Source organism: Symphalangus syndactylus, chromosome 18, assembly GCF_028878055.3.
Source record: "Symphalangus syndactylus isolate Jambi chromosome 18, NHGRI_mSymSyn1-v2.1_pri, whole genome shotgun sequence".
NCBI lineage: Eukaryota > Metazoa > Chordata > Mammalia > Primates > Hylobatidae > Symphalangus > Symphalangus syndactylus.
The window spans coordinates 111,644,195-111,658,298 of NC_072440.2; positions in this window are offsets into that span (position 1 = coordinate 111,644,195).

Here is a 14,104-nt window from a genome sequence, read left to right on the forward strand (position 1 = left end):
GTATTTGGGTTATTCTGAGTCCTTTGCATTCCACATAAATTTTAGATTTAGCTTGTAATTTTTTTCAAAAGCATACTGTTGAGATTTTGATTGGGGTTGCATTGAATCTAAAACCTATTTGTGGATATTTGAATTCTTAACAAGATTGAGTGTCTAAATTAATGAAAATAGTTCTATCTCCATTTGCTTAGGTCTCCTTTAATTTCACTGTATATGTTTTGCTCATTTTTATAAAATATGCTCCTAAATACTTTGTTTTTTCATTCTATTATAAATAACATTTAATCTCACTTTCCACATGATCAATGCTATCATATGGAAGCATCAATTTTTACATTTATTTTGTATCTTATAGCCTTGCTAAATTCACTTACTAATTTTCATAGTTATTTTGTATATTCCTTAGAATTTTCTGCATAAATAATTGTGACATATGTGAGCAAAGACAGTTTTGCTTCTTTCCTCCCAATCTATATACCTTTTTATTTCTTTTTCTTGTGTGACTGCACTAAAAGCTCTGGTTCAATGTTGACTTGACATAATCAGAAAGAATATCTTTGTCTCGTTCCTGACTGTGGGAGGAAAGCCTTCAGCATTTCACCACTAAATGAGCTGTAGGTTTTTCATAGATGCCCATTAACAGATTAAGGATGTTTCTTTTTATTCTATGTTTACTCTTGCTGAAAGTTTTCTTTAACATGAATCCATGTTTAATGTCATCAAATATTTTCTACGTATATTAAAATGATCATATCATTTTTCTTCTTTATTCTGTTAACATACTGATTTTTATTGATAGATTTTTCAAATGTTAAATCAACCTTGTATTCCTGGGATATATCCCACTTGATAATGATCTTTTATCCTTTTATTTGCCAGTACTTTGTTACAAGGCTTTTGAGATTATGTTCCTGGAGAATAATGCCTGTGTCGTGTTTGGTATCAGGGCTGCGTGGGCTCACAGAATGTACTGCAACATGTCCTCCACTGTCCTCTACTTTCCGTCAGAGTTTAAGTTTCTGTTATTCCTTCCAGCGTATTATTCTAGATAGCGCCACCTAGACTCAAAGCATCTTTATGACAAGGTTGTTTTTAGAAGCTTCAATATCCTTTAATACAAAGGTCCAAATTTTTTACTAGATATACGGTTATTCAAATTTTTAACTTATTTTTGTGTCATTTTTATTAAGCTGTGTGTCAAGGAATTTCTCCATTTTCTCCAAGTTATCAAACTTACTGGAATAATTTTGTTCATAATATTCCCTCATGATATTTCTAAATTTTTGTAGAAATTGCAGTGAGATCTGCTTTTTTATTTCTGATGATAGTAAGTTTGTGTTTTACCATTTTTCTTGATTGGTATTTCTAGAGGCTTGTATTTTTTTTTCTGTTCAAAGAACCAACTTACAGTATTTATAATTGTCTTTATTGTTTACATTTCTCTATTTTACTTATTTCAGCTCTTTATTACTTACCTTATTCTATTTATTTGGGTATAATTTTTTTCTTTTTCTCGTTCCTTAGGTGGAAATATAGAATACATTTATTGTTATTTTCTAATATCAGCATTAAAAGCTGTGGATTTTCTTATAAACACTGGTATTGCTATGTTTATTTTCATAGAGTTCAAATATTTATAAAAATGTTTCTAGGGCTTTCATCCTTTTCCCATGAGTTATTAAAAATGTGTTGATTTAATTTCCAAGAATTTGGGTGTTTTCTAGATTTGGGGGCAGTTGTACCAATTTCTGAGAAACGATGTTAAAAATCTTCACTGTAATTTTGTATTTGGCTTTTTCTCCCATTAATTCTATCATGCTTCTTTCATTTATTTTGAGGCACTACATCACTAATGATTATTTGGTCTTCCTACAAACTTGAAATTTTATAACTATTAAACACTCCTTTTTATTTCTTGTAATAATTCCTGAATTTAAGTCTACATTGTCTGGTACTAATATAGCCAATTTAACTTTCTTATATTGATTTCCTGGTATTTTTTTTTCATCATTTTACTTTCAACTTATGTTTCTTTATATTTAAAGTCTCTTGCAGGCAACATGTAATTAAGTCTTACATTTTTATTCAGTCTGACAATCTCTGCAATTTAATTGTAATATTTGGCCCATTTACAATTAACATAATTATTGATATAGTTGGGTTTCCAACTTGGAATTTTAAGACTGGCATGTGAATGAAGCTAAGCTATCCTGATAAGTGAAAAAACAGATGGTGAATAAATAAAAAACCTCAGCTAATAATTAGCTAACCCCTGGCAACACCCTGCCAAACACCAGACTCTTAAGTGAGGCCATCCTACATCATCCATCAGCTACCCCTGGCCACCAACAGACCTGCCAACTGTCCACTGAATGAAAGAGCCCTCGAGAGAGTGGCCAAAGAACCACCCATCTAACCTACATAATTGTGAGCTGAATACAATGACTATTATTTTAACTACTAAGTTTTGAAGTCATTTGTTACCTAGCCAAAATTAACTGATACACTATCTCACTGACTACTGTTTAATTAATTGACTAATTTAATTATACTTTCCTCTGATTATCCCACCTCTAATTTAGTCCAAAGTTTTTTTTTGCCTGACACATTTCCCACATTATGGATCTATCAAAAAATCTGTCAAGCCCACTTTTTGATTAAAAAAATAAACTTTTCCTAAATTTCACTTAGTGGATGATTTGAGATTGTTTGAGATTGTTTGATGTCTAAGACTTCTTCCCATCTTTGAGAGATGACATGTTTTCTCACATCATCACACTTCACCTACCTAAGCTTTCATTCTACTAATTAGGAGCCCTATTTTTCTTTTACTATATTTACTCATCCTTTACATTTCCCGTTCTTTCAAAAACTTATCTTCAATATTTTATCAATTATAGCACCTTACCTAGGCAACCAAAACTCTCGCTCATGTCTACTATTGAATCAGTACTTAGGTAGGGACTATAGTGTTGCTGAGAAGAATTAATGGCTCTGAAAATCAAAATATATGGGAATATTTGTATATTTATATGTGGTCATCCTGAAAATATCCCAGGGAAAGAATGAGACCCTTTAAAAAGTGTTGCTGGTCATCAACCCACAAATATGTCTAAACATAATAAGTTTGTGGATATAGGTCATGGGCACATTGTCATCAATATAGGTCACTGATGAGAAAAACTAGCTCTCAAGCTTACTTCCATCCTACAGATAAATCAGGATATAAACTGAGAACTTTGCCACAGCCAGTGCAGAGGGCACTCAACTGCAGTCACAGCCTATCAATACCGGTGAGAGTCCCATGTTGTTGCTGATTATGGCATAAAACAAGGTTTTGCACAAAAATGTATTTAACATTTTATTTTATATATATATATATATGTTAGTAACACGGAAATATTTATATATTTATATATATATAAATTTCCGTGTTACTAACATATTTGGAGCCCCAGAATAATTTTTTACTATAAAATTCAGGGTGCCTGAGAAACAGCTCCAAAGACAAGAATATGAGGTATTGCTGTTGGCTAAACTATATTTGTTTTCATGCGCTCGCATTCTCAAAACACAATGTTTTATTTATGGGAACGCTATATAAAACTTGGAAAATTAAACAAAAACAAACAGATATGGTTTGATTTTGAGTTATGGGAGTTCAAAAATTACCAGCTCAAAATGTGTTCATGGGACCTTCATGACTCTCATCTTTTAAAACAATATCATGATAGACATGGCAAAGATACTTAACACATGCCACCAATCCCACACCTTCACTCCACTTTTGAGCCATTAAACGTTTCTCTTGGACCTGACATAGCAAGAGAGAGTTCCAGGTTCAGCAAGAGGTATCCCAAGGGTGTGGAAAATAAGAAACCATGAAACTTGGTACATCTGGAAACATTGAGCTGTATGTTGCAGGACAGGGGTGGAGAAGTTGACAGAGGCCTGTGAGTAATCTTTGCCAGCCAATTTGGCTGTATGAAGAACTATCTCTCTTCATCCATCTTCTTCTTATGATAGCTGTTGGGCATAACTATGGAACTTTAGAACTTAAGCTAAGTTCAGCAAGCAGAGATTCATTTTCATATTTACCCTCATAGACTCTAAAACACCCACTAATTGTTTTAGGTATTCTAATTATTTATATAACCCTGTAAAGTCTAGAGACCTGCATACAAGGACTGAAGGTAATGACAATGTCCCCTAGCTGCATAGGATCAGTTTAAACCATTTTTAGAATCTTGTTCTAGGTACCAAATGCCAATCTGCAAATCTCTTAGAGAGCCTGGGAACCCATGCTTAACCAAAAAATCCACACAAGAACACAAAAGCTCCATCTAAAGGAAAGATGTTTCCTGACAGCATGCTCTCTGAACTCAGCAGTTGCTGTTCTCTGACACTGATGTCCACTCATCTCGTCATGTGGCTTACTCTCCTTTGCATATCCTTCTTTCCCTCCATTTTCTCCCAAAATGTAGAGAATGACAAACGACATAAAAAACAAATGTGGGCCCTGGGACATGAAGAGGACAGAAATGGAACACTTTATCCTTCACACAAATGTCTATAAATTTCTGAAATAAGTTGGCTTTTTCACACTAGCAGTATCAAGATTTTGTAGAAACAGCACAGGGATGGGAGGAGGAAGACAGAAGCAGAGGAGATAAAAAAAATGGCAGACAGGAGGCAGGATTAACTTGCAGCTCCCACTCAGATGGACAGAACAGCATGTGGAGACCCACACTGTGAACTTTTGCTCCAAGAACTACTGCAGAAACATACCAAGAAAGCCGAGAGAATCCACAGACTCTTTGAAGGAGGTGGATTGCTGCTGCAGGCTCCATGGAACATCTGAGGAACTGTGAGTCTGCTTGCTTTCTTAGCAGGAGGCTTGTAGCCTGGGGCAAGTTCTCAGCCCTGCTCACCAGCTGCCTAGAAATAAATTCGGTGCATTTGTGAGGCACAGTGTGAGTGAGACTAGCCTTTCAAGCTGTGGGCTGTGTAAAAGCTGGGTGAGGCTTGGCTGCTGGCATTTGCCCACCTCCATGGCAGCTTGTGTGATACAACAGAGATGGCCCCTGGGAACATAACTCCATTGGCCTGGGAACCACACCCCTGTCCCCCACAGAAGCCACAGCAAACCCCGCCCAAGAAGAGTCTGAGCTCAGACGTGCCTAACTCTGCCCCCACGTCATGGTCTTTCTTTACCAGCCCTGGTAGCCGAAGAAAAAGGACATAATCTCTTGGGCTCTCGATGGCTCCACCCACCACCTGATCCTCCCTATACTACCACAGCTGATGTGCTCTTGAAAGCACCACCTCCCTGATGGAGGCCAACCGACACAAAACCAGCACACTTAACAAAAATACAACCAAGGACCCCTCACAGAGCCCACTTCAGTCCCCTACTACCTCCACTGGAGCAGGTGCTGGTATCCATGGCTGAGAGACCTGAAGATAGATCACATCACAGGGCTCTTTGCAGACAGTCCCCAGTACCAAGCCAGAGCCCAGTAACTACACTGGGAGGCTAGACCCAGAAATGAAATAACAATCACTTCAGTTCAGCTCTCAGGAAGCCCCATCCCTAGGCAAAAGGGGAGAGCACCACCTCAAGGGAGTATCCTGTGGGACAAAAGAATCTGCAAAGTAGCCCTTGAGTCCCAGATCTTCCCTCTGACATAGTCTACCCAAATGAGAAGGAAGCAGAAAAACAATTCTGGTAATATGACAAAGCAAGGTTCTTTGACACCTCCAAAAGATCACACTACCTCACCAGCAATGGATCCAAACCAAGATGAAATCTCTGAATTAACAAAAAAAGAATTCAGAAGGTCAACTATTAAACCAATCAAGGTGGCACCAGAGAAAGGTGAAGTCTAACTTAAAGAAATTTTTTTTTTTAAAAAAGATACAGGACATGAATGAAAAATTCTCCAATGAAATAGATAGCATAAATAGAAAAATCACAACTTCTGGAAATGAAGGACACAGAGGATTGTAAAATGCACTGGAAAGTCTCAGCAATAGAATTGAACAAGTAGAAAAAAGAACTTCAGAGCCTGAAGGCAAGACATTTAAATTAACCCAATCCAACAAAGACAAAGACAAAAAAAAAATTAAATGAACACAGCCTCCAAGAAGTTTGGGATTATATTAAACGACCAAACCTTTCTCTTCTTCCTGAGGAAGAAGAGAAATCTAAATGTTTGGAAAACATATTTGAGGGAATAATCAAGGAAAACTTCTTAAGCCTTGCTAGAGACCTAGACATCCAAATATAAGAAGCTCAAATAACACTGGGAAACTCATCACAAAAAGATCATTGTCTAGGCACGTAGTCATCAGGTTATATAGAGTCAAGATGAGAAAGAATCTTAAGAGCTGTGAAGCAAAAGCATCAGGTAACCTGCAAAAGAAACCCTATCAGAATAACAGCAGATTTCTTAGGAGAAACCCTACGAGCTATTATAGAAAGGATTGGGGTCCTATCTCTAGCTTCCTTAAATAAAACAATTATCGACCAAGAATTTTGTATCCAGCGGAACTAAGCTTCATAAATGAAGGAAAGATACAGTCTTTTTCAGACAAACAAATGCTGAGAGAATTCGCCACTACCGCACCAGCACTACAAGAACTGATAAAAGGAGCTCTAAGTCATGAAACAAATCCTTGAAATACACCAAAATATAATCTTCTTAAAGCATATATCTCACAGGACCTATAAAACAACACCACAATGAAGAAAAAAACAGGTATTCAGGCAACAAATAGCACAATGAATAGAATAGTACCTCACATCTCAATACTAACATTGAATGTAAATGGCCTAAATGCCCCACTTAAAAGATACACAATGGCAGAATGAATAAGAATTCACCAACCAAGCATCTGCTGTCTTCAAGAGACTCACCTGACACATCAGGCTGACATAAACTTAAAATAAAGGGGTGGAAAAAGATATTCCAGGCAAATAGACACCAAAAGCAAGCAAGAGTAGCTATTCTTATATCAGACGAAACAAACATTAAAGCAACAGTACTTAGGAAGACAAAGAAGGACATTATATAATGATGATAAAGGGACTAATCCAACAGAAAAATATCACAATCCTAAATATATATGCACCTAACACTGGAGCTCCCAAATTTATAAAACAATTATTACTAGACCTAAGAGATGAGATAGACAGCAACAAAATAATAGTGGGGGTCTTCAATACTCCACTGACAGCACTAGACAGATCATCAAGACAGAAAGTCAGCAAAGAAACAATGGACTTAAACTATACCCTAGAAGAAATGGACTTAACAGATATTTACGGAACATTCTACCCAACAACTACAGAATATACACTCTATTCATCAGCACATGGAACATTTTCCAAGAAAGACCATATGATAGGCCACAAAACAAGTAATTTAAGAAAATCAAAATTATAGCAAGTACTCTCTCAGACCATAGTGGAATAAAACTGAAAATCAACTCCAAAAGGAACCCTCAAAACCATGCAAATGTATGGAAATTAAATAACCTGCTCCCAAATGATCATTGAGTCGACAATGAAATCAAGATGGACATTAAAATATATTTTTTGAACTGAACGATAATAGTGACACAACTGTGGAGCTCAAAGGAAAGCTCATAGCACTAAATGCCTATGTCAAAAAGTCTGAAAGAGCACAAATAGGCAATCTAAGGTCATGCCTCAAGGAGCTAGAGAAACAAGAACAAACCAAACCCAAACCAGCAGAAGAAAAGATATAACCAAGATCAGAACAGAACTAAATGAAATTGAAAAAAAAATACAAAAGGTAAATGAAACAAAAAGCTGGTTCTTTGAAATGACAAATAAAATTGATAGGCCATTAGTGAGATTAGCCAAGAAAAGAAGAGAGAAGATCCTAACAAGCTCGATTAGCAATGAAATGGGAGATGTTACAATTGATACCACAGAAATACAAACGATCATTCAAGGCTACTATAAACACCTTTACATGCATAAACTAGAAAACCTAGAGGAGATGGATAAATTCCTGGAAATATACAACCCTACTAGATTTAACCAGGAAGAAATAGAAACTCTGAATAGACCAATAACAAGCAGCAAGATTGAAATGGTGATTAAAAAGTTACTAACAAAAAACAGTCCAGGACCAGACGGATTCATAGCTGAATTATATCAGACATTCAAAGAATTGGTATCGATCCTACTGACATTATTCCAAAAGATAAAGAGAGAATCCTCCCTAAATCATTTTATGAAGCCAGTATCACCCTAGCACCAAAAGCAGGAAATGACATAGCAAAAAAAGAAAACAACAGATCAATATCCCTGATGAACATAGATGCAAAAATCCTCAACAAAATACTAGCTAACTGAATCCAACAGCATATCAAAAAGATAATTTACTGTGATCGAGTGGATTTTATACCACAGATGCAGGGATAGTTTAACATCCACAAGTCAATAGATGTGATACACCACATGAACAGAATTTAAAACAAAAATCACATGATCATCTCAATAGACACAAAAAAAGCATTTGACAAAATCCAGCATTCCTTTAGGATTAAAACCTTCAGCAAAATCAGCATAAAAGCTACATATCTTAAGATAATAAAACATATCTATGACAAACCCACAGCCAACATTATACTGGATGGGCAAAAGCTGAAAGCATTTCCCCTGAGAACTGGAACAAGACAAGGATGCCTGCTTTTACCACTTCTATTCAACATAGCACAGGAAGTCTTAGCCAGAGCTCAGACAAGAAAAAGAAATAAAGGGCATCCAAACTGGAAAAAAAAGAAGTCACGCTGTTGCTGTTTGCTGATGACATGATTGTATACCTAGAAAACCCTGAAGACTCATCCAAAAAGCTCCTAGAACTGGCAAATGAATTCAGCAAAGTCACTAAAGCAGCATGGTACTGGTATAAAAAAAAAGACATATAGACAAGCAGATCAGAACAGAGAAACGAAAAATGAAGCCAAATACTTACAGTCAACTGATCTTCCACAAAACAAACAAAAATGTAAAGTGGGGAAAAGACATCCTATTCAACAAGTGATGCTGGGATAATTGGCAAGTCACAAGTAGGAGAATGAAACTGGATCCTCCTCTCTCACTTTATACAAAAATCAACTAAAGACGGATCAAAGACTTAAATCTAAGAACTGAAACTATAAGATTTCTAGAAGATAACATTGGGAAAAACCTTCTAGACATTTACTTAGGCAAAGACTTAATGACCAAGAACCCAAAAGCAAAAGCAACGAAAACAAAGATAAATAGATGGGACTTAATGAAACTAAAAGGCTTCAGCACAGCAAAAGAAATAATAAGCAGAGTTAACAGCCAGCCCACAGGTGGGAGAAAATCTTTGCAAACTATGCATCTGACAAAGGACTAATACCCAGAATCTACAACAAACTCAAACAAATCAGCAAGAAAAAAAAAAAATCGGCCGGGCGCGGTGGCTCACGCTTGTAATCCCAGCACTTTGGGAGGCCGAGGCGGGCGGATCACGAGGTCAGGAGATCGAGACCACGGTGAAACCCCATCTCTACTAAAAACACAAAAAATTAGCCGGGCGTGGTGGCGGGTGCCTGTAGTCCCAGCTACTGGGAGAGGCTGAGGCAGGAGAATGGCGTGAACCCAGGAGGCGGAGCTTGCAGTGAGCCGAGATCGCGCCACTGCACTCCAGCCTGGGTGAAAAAAGCAAGACTCCGTCTCAAGAAAAAAAAAAAAAAAAAAAAAAATCAAAAAGTGGGCTAAGGAAATGAATAGACAATTCTCAAAAGAAGATGTACAAATAGCCAAAAAACATATGAAAAAAATGCTCAACATCACCAATGATCAGGGAAATGCAAATCAAAACCACAATGCGATACTACCTTACTTCTGCAAGAATGGCCATAATCAAAAAATCAAAACATAATAGGTGTTGGCGTGGATGTGGTAAAAAGGGAACACTTTTACACTGTTTTCAAGAATGTAAACTAGTACAACCACCATGGAAAACAGTGTGAAAATACCTTAAAGAACTAAAATTCCTTAAAGAACCACAATTTGATCCAGCAATCCCACTCCTGGGTATCTACCCAGAGGAAAAGAAGTTATTATATGAAAAACATACTTGTACATGCATGTTTATAACAGCACAATTTGCAATTGCAAAAATGTGGAACCAGCCCAAATGCCCTCAATCAATGAGTGGATAAAGAAAATGTTGTATATATGTGTATATATTATGGAATACCATTCAGTCACAAAAAAGAAGGAAATAATGGCATTTGCAGCAACCTGGATGGAATTGGAGACCATTATTCTAAGTGAAGTAACTCAGAAGTAAGTGAAGTAACTCAGAAATGGAAAACCAAATATCGTTTGTTTTCACTCATAAGTGGGAGCGAAGCTATGAGGATGCAAAGGCATAAGAATGATACAATGGACTTTGGTGACATGAAGGAAAGGGTGGGAGGGGGGTGAGGGATAAAACACTACACATTGGGTATGGGGTACACGGCTTGGGTGATGGGTGCACCCAAATCTCAGAAATCACCACTAAAGAACTTAATCATGTAACCAAACACCACCTATTCCCCAAAAACCTACTGAAATAAAAAAATAGAATCTAAGCCACACATACACACACACACACACAAAATAAATAAATACATTTTTTAAAAGTGAAAAAAAGAAAGAAAGAAACAGCACACTCATCGGTATGAGCACCGCAGCAGAGCAGGAGATCACGTTGGAGCTTCTGCCTGCCTGCCACACCCTGCTCAAAAACAACTACAAAAAAAAGAAGGCTCCAAAAAAGAATAGAGGTCTCTAAGGTTTCCCTGTAGCGCTAAAGGTTTCTGTTCTCAATGCCTGTTGTGTCCAGCCTGCCTCAGGGCTCAGAAGGCTGCGTGGGAAGAGCTGACCCCTCTCAGTCCAGAACAGCTCAGTGCCCTTCATAACTGAAGGAGCCGTGAGACACCATCATTGTCACTGAGATGCTCATCTGGGAAGCTGACTCACAGGTTCTTTCTGCAAAGCACCAAGGACAGTTTGTTGAAGAGAACCTGAGAATTCTAGTTGAAATTCATGGGAATCGACTTCTGACGAAACCTAGTGCTGTAAGGGATAAACAAAAAGGCCCTCAAGTGTCTGGCCTTAAAGCATCAGAGGCACAGGGCATCTGGAGATCCCAAAGAACCGACTGCTGAGCGGAGTGTTCCTGGGAGCCTGGTGACATGGGTGGTGACAGGCCACGTGTGGGTGGCGAGTTGACACTGCTCGGGTGTGGCTTAGAAAAGGTAAGGGAACGAGAGCGTGTCAGCATGGTCCGCAGGGTCCCACAGCAGGAAGACTTCCCATAGCTGATCATCACTTTAAAGTAGGTTTGCCACTCTATCTTGAGATTCTCATCCTTCTCACCAATTTCCCGAAGTAGCAACACGTTTTCCCTACCTGTTTGCTTCATGTGATCTCAAAATCAAAGTATCACATGCGCAACGCCCTTCCTCCTGCACGCTCTCCACCAAGAGCTCTCTGGAGCAGGGCAGTCCTGGTGAGCCTGCCCTGTGTCTTACAGCGGTATTTATAATGGCCAATCCACAGGCTGGGCCCACTTTCCCACGCACCCTCCTTGTCACATGGCTCCTCTCGCCTCTCTTGCCACCCGGCTGCTTCCTGGAGGTGCAGCAAGTGAAGGTGGGCGTGATGACTGAGACAGGTTTTATACTAATCTTTTTAGATCCAAAGTAAATGTGTTTTAATGTCTAAACATTAATATTATTTTAAATGCTTAATATACTTTTAAATTTATTTTATGGCACGGCTAATAGCCTGAAAGAGAAACACCACACTACCAGTTGCACTGGGAAAGAGAATAAATTACTACCAATTTGTTCCTTTAGGTCAGACACCAGGTTAAACATTTTTCATTTATGAGCTAACTTCATGTACACAATTACGCTGCGTGATAGGGACTCTTGTCCCTGTTTTGCAGACGAGGAAGCTGGAATGTAAAACTTGCCTAGGGTCACATAGTCTGAATACAAGTCTGGGATTCTGACTCCAAAGCCACATCCCTCCTGCTCCTCCCCACCTGCCTCCCCCCGACATCCTCCTGTCCCCCTGAGCACATCCTCTGCCATCCATGGCTTCCTTCTATCTGGGGACACAAAAGCCTCTCTTTATGCCTGGCCAGACATCAGAGACGAGTATGGTAAAAAATGACCTTACACATCACAGTTGACCTTTTCTCTTGGTTTGCCGTAGGTGGAGTGGGTGGAACCTGTACACACATTTCCATTTTTCACCTGTGGGATTCAAGGACTGTAGAGAACAGTGATTTGCCCATGCTTGTTGTCAGTAGCAAAGCTAGGGTCTGCTTCTCAGTCTCCATCTCTGTGATCACCCACAAGCCAAGTCCTACTCCAGCCACACACAGGACACAGGCATCCACACAGGGACAGAGCACACTTCCCTGGAAGCAAATGGTGTAAGTATTGGCATGTATCACTGCAATGAGACTTTTATGCAACTTCTTTTACCTTACCTTTTCAGATCCAAAGGAAGTGTGTTTTAATGTCTAAACATTAATATTATTTTAGATGCTTAATATACTTTTAAATTTCTTTTATGGCATGGCTATCATATTGTCTATAAATACAGGAAAATGTTCTACCAAAAGTATTATTACGTAGGCCATGGAACCTCATGGATTGTCTCAACTCTTGCCCAAAACGTCAGCACTGGGTGACTTCCAAGTTGCAGGGACTCTGTGACTCCCATGGAACCCTGGGCTTTTGGGGCCATGTCACTGGGGTCATTATCCAGCACCCATGGGTGAGCACGACCCTGGGCTTTCAATGCTGTGTAACTGGGGTTCATTATCCACACCCACAGGTGATATATCTGTGTGTCTCAGGCTGTGCTGGTCACCAGAGAAACGAGAAGTGAGGTGGGATCCTTGTCTATTGAGGGCTCGGAGCTGAGTGGAAATCTGTTCCATCCATTTAGCCTGGTCCGTCGCTCCAGCTGCAGACGTGGTCTCCGTTGCTGCAGATGGAGCGGAAGCTGACATCTGTGCTGCAGGACAGAGCATCTCCACATGGGCTACCTCGCACTGGCTGTCAGGGAGACCTGCATGTCTAGAGGTTTTCTCTCCCCAGTCTTTTTCTCTCTTGCTGTGGCCTTTGCCTTTCTCAGCAATGTGCAGAGCTTCTGAATTGACAGGCTTAAGAGATGGATATGGGTCTAAGCCAGCAACAGTTTTGATCGCCCATTGTGACTAACCTCACATCACCTGATGACAATTTCCACAGCAGCCTCCCCAGAGCCACTTCCGAGAAGGATGTGGTCAAGATCAACATCCATTAGTTGGTACCTACAACCAGGCAGGTGCGATTCAGATGTCACATTGCACTCAGGACCAGCAGGCTAGGTTTGACTGGGGCAAAAGCATGAGCCCCATTGACTGGGGTGAAAGCATGAAATCTCCCTGTGAAAAGCACTCAGAGATGAAGAGAGGGTGTGGGGAGCAGCCCATGGCAGCTGGCATCACTCTGTGAAGTCAGGAGGCACCTGCTCATCCAGGAATACAGACGCAGTGCCCCAGGCCCACCAAGCAAACCAAGTTGGAGCAGAGACGCAGAAGCCTAGGGAAAAAATGTTTTCTGCTTTTGTTTCTTTATTTTACGCGATGATAAATGGGGGAAGAGAAAGAGTGGCCCAAGTTTATAGAAAAGAGTTGGGATTCCTATTACTAAGGGCTTGCTAATTCTTTTTTATTTCTTTTATAAAAAAATATATCAATCAAACTTTTAAAATATATCCATGGATAGAATGAAAGGTACAAAGCCGTGCGGTAGACAGTTTCTCAGCACACCTCTCCGTGGCCAGCCCCTGCCTGGAGTCACCATGGCACTGCCTGGCGCTTTTCCTCCAGACCAGGCCTCGCTCGCTGAATCCTAAACCCAGGAAGAGCATCCCAGGCTCTAGGTCCTGCCGTAACCAGCGTGGATCAGGAGTTTCCACCGGAAATTTACCTCTTAAAAACTTAGCAGTGAGCTGTGACCACACCACTGCACTCTA